The sequence below is a fragment of the Myotis davidii genome, unplaced genomic scaffold (assembly GCF_000327345.1).
Source record: "Myotis davidii unplaced genomic scaffold, ASM32734v1 scaffold197, whole genome shotgun sequence".
NCBI classification, from domain to species: domain Eukaryota; kingdom Metazoa; phylum Chordata; class Mammalia; order Chiroptera; family Vespertilionidae; genus Myotis; species Myotis davidii.
In genome coordinates, this window is record NW_006291549.1 from 1,681,914 (window position 1) to 1,686,003 (window position 4,090).

Sequence of the window (4,090 nt, forward strand, 5' to 3'; positions counted from 1 at the left end):
TTGAGCATGTTTTCATATGTCTCTTGGCTTTCTGAATGTCCTCTTTTGAAAGTGTCTACCTAGGTCCTTTGCCCATTTTTTGATTGGATTGTTTATCATCCTTTTATTAAGTTGTATGAGTTCCCTATAAATGTTGGAGATTAAACCCTTATCGGTGATAACATTGGCAAATACGTTCTCCCATGCAGTGGGCTTTCTCGTTCTTTTTTTTAAAATTTAAGTTCTTTATTGTTTAATGTATTATATGTCTTCTTTTTCCCCCATTGGCTTCTCCCGGCCACCCCAAATCCCAGCACATGCCCTCACTCCCACCGCCGCCTGTGTCCATTGGTTATTCACATATGCATGAATATAAGACCTTTAATGGATCTCTTATCCCCTCACCCCCCACACCTTCCCTCTGAGGTTGGACAGTTTATTTGATGCTTCTATGACTCTGGTTCTATTTTTGTTCATCAGTTTACGTTGTTCATTATATTCCACAAATGAGTGAGATCATGTGATATTTATCCCACTACCCTTTCCTGGTAACCAACAATCTGTTCTCTGTTTCTGTGAGTTTGTTTTCTTAGGTTCTACATATAAGTGAGCTCATGTAGGGTTTGTCTTTTCTCTCTGTCTTATTTTCACTTAGCATAATGCCCTCAGGGTCCATCCATGTTGTGGCAAATCGCAGGAGTTCCTTCTTTTATGTGGTTGAGTAATATTCCACTGTATCTTTATACCACATATTCATCTGTTCATCTGTTGATTGGTGATTAGGTTGTTTTTGTGTATTAGCTACTGTAAGTAATGCTGCAGTGAACATGGGGGTGTAGATCTTTTTGTGTGACAGTGATTTCATTTCCTTCAGGTATATTCCCAGAAGTTAAATTGCTGGATCATATGGTAGGTCTGTTTTTACTTTTTTTGCGGAACCTCCATACTATTGTTCATAGTAGCTATACTAATTTAAATTCCCACCAATAGTGCATAGGGGTTTTCATTTTTCACCACATCCTCACCAGCCTTAGTTATTTCTTTTTGATAATAGGCATTCTAATAAGTGAGGTGATATCTCATGTGGTTTTGATTTTCATTTCACTGATGATTAGTGATGTTGAGCATCTTTTCATGTGCCAGTTAGCCATCTGTATGTCTTTTTTGGAAAAAATGTCTACTCAGATTCTCTACCCTTTTCTTTAATGTGGTTTTGTGTGTTTTTTTTGGCGATTGAGTTGTGTGAGTTCTTTATATATTTTGGATATTAACACCTTATCACATATATAATTTATAAATATTTTATCACAATTTGTAGGTTGTTGCTTTTTCATCTCGTCTAATTTTTTTTTAAGATGGTTTTTATAAGATAGGTTTAGTTTCATTCTTTTGCTTGTGATTGACCAGTATTCCCAGAACCATTTTTTGAAGAGATTGTTCTTTCTCCATTGTATATTTTTGGCCACTTAAAGAAGAAAACAAAAACAAACCCAACCTGGTATCATACTGGCGATCTCTTGGTTCACGGGATGATGTTTAACTGAGCCACACTGGGTGGGCTTAACTGCTTTGCTATAAATTAATTGACTGTATATACATGGGACAACTTTGCTGAAAAATGTACGTGGTTTTTTTCTTTCAGCACTTTCAAAAATCATGCCACTACAGCCTGACCTGTAAAGTTTCTGCTGAAAAATCTGCTGATGGTCTAATGGTTTTTCCCTTGTATGTAACAAATTGTTTTTCTCCTGTTGCTTTTAAGATTCTCTTCTTGCTTTTAACTTTTGACAAATTTAATTGTAAGGTTTCTTGATTTGAGTCTTTGTAGTTATCTAATTTGAAACTCACTGGGCTCCTGAATCTGGATGTTTGTTTCCTTCCCCAGGTTAGTAAAGTTTTCAGCTATTATTTTTACAAATAAGCTTTCTCCTCTTTTCTCCTTCTGGGATCTCTAAAATGTGAATCTTGTTCTACTTGATGATATCCCATAAGTTCCGTAAGCCATCTTTACTCTATTTTTACTTTTTTTTCTGATTGGACAAAATCTACTGCCCTGCTTATTTCTTTCTTTTGTTTCATGTAGTCTGCTGGTGAACCCCTGTTGCGTATTTTTCAGTTCGATAATTGTATTTCTCCATTCTGTGATTTCTGTCTGGTACTTAAAAAAATATTTTCTATTTCTTTGTTGAAATTCTCACTTTGTTGATGCATTTTTCTCCATATCTGGATATTTTTTGTTTATTATTTTGAACTCTTTATCAGGTAAATCACTTATCTCCATTTTATTAGTGTTTATTTCTGGGGTTTAATCTTGTCCTTTTGTTGACAACATATTCTTTTGTTTCTTCATTTTCCTTGACTATCTATATTAGTTTCTCTGCATTAGATAAAACAGCCCCTTTGCCAGACTTGAAGTGGTATCATGCAGGAGATGAAACAGCGTTCAGCCCTGCACTAGCTCTTGTTTGTCTCTCAAACCTTTGTGTTTGTCCAAGCAGTCTTGTTGGTTGGTTGTGGCAACCAATAGTTGCGGGTGTGCCAAGATCTCAGTCAGCACCTAGATACAGGTTGATTGGAAGCTGGTCTCTTAGACAGCAGCTTTTAAAGTATGCAAGTACTTCTTTCAGGGAAGGGTTAGTTAAATATAGAAATTTTTAATTGAAAGTTGTTTTATGTATTAAGGATATTTTTCTTAAAATTTTATAGCAAAATGCCATAATCATACTATTAATTGGAATTCTGTTAATTGATATATCTAAACTTATTTTAATAACATTTATTGATATTCTAGCATGTGTTAGGCACTGTTTTTGGTTATGAAGAAACTTGAGGGAACAAAACAAGGTCTTTGCACTCATGGAGCATTTCTTCAGGTCAGAGAGTCACTGTCAGACAGACACACCATGTAGTAATAAGTGTTGTGAAGAAAAATAACGCCGCATGAGATAAGGCATGATAGAGAACGGTGGTGCTGTTTTATGTATGGTGGTGAAAGAAAGCGAATCTGATCAAGTGACATTTAAGAAGGAAACTGGAGGAAAGCCATTTAGATATGTGAGAGAAGACCATTCCAAGCAGATGTATCTACAAGAACAAAGCCCATGAAGCAGGAGTTTGGTAGCATGGAGGCCAGTGTGGTTAGATCTGAGAGAGCTATTGGGGAGAGTAAGTGACTTAAGAGAGGTAGATGTAGGAGGGTCAGGACTCCTAGGGCCTTGTTGCCACCATAGGATATAGACTTTGAGTGAGATGGAAAGCCATTGTTGTGTTTAAATAGAACAACAACATGGAAGCCATGGGAGTGTTTTAACAAGAAGAGTTATAAGAACTAACATAATGTTTTAGAAGGATCACCCTGATTATACTGCAGAAATAAGAGTATAAAAAGTCAAAGATGGGAGCAGGGAGAGAGATTTAAGAGACAATTGTAATAGTCCAGGTGAAAAACAGTGGGTGCTTAGATTTGGCTGTGAGATGTAGTTTGATTTTGGAAATAATTCAAAGGTAGAACCCATAAGATTTGAAGATGGCTTAGATGTGAAGTATGAGAAGAAGGGAAGAATTTAAAAATACAGCATTTCTATGCCTAACTACCAGGATGAATGGATTTGCCATTTTCTCAGACAAAAAAGAATACTCAAGCATTTCTCCTAACAAGAAGGAGGAGGATACTGAAATTATATAGAGAGAAGTGAAAGCTTTGAATTAGGTAAATAGTAAAAGGAATGGAGAGAAACGGATGACTTAGGATTTCTACCAACTAGTAACATGTTCTTTATTGTATTGACACTGTAACTTTTCATGATACCTCCAATTAGACTCATCTCTTCATCAGTCTATCCTTTCATCCATTCATCATTCAGTTATTCATCCATTGATTCATGTATTATTCAGTTACATAGTCAATATTTATTAAACTCCTACTGTATTCTAAGTACTAGTTTTAGTGTGAAGGGCTACAAAGATGAATAAGACAGTCTGCTCTTATGAATATTTTAAATGGATATACAGACAGGAAATAATTATTATAGAACTAGAGGCCCGGTGCACAAAAATTTGTGCACGGGGGGGCGGGGGGCGGGGGGGGGGCCCTCTCAGCCAGGCCTGTGCC

At 36.3% G+C, this 4,090-nt stretch overlaps 1 protein-coding gene across 7 annotated transcripts in view; it reads left to right on the plus strand.

Moving 5' to 3' along the window:
- Nucleotides 1-4,090, plus strand: part of CNTLN (centlein) — a 268,476-nt gene that overhangs the window by 124,381 nt on the left and 140,005 nt on the right. The gene's annotated exons all lie outside the window — the stretch shown is intronic.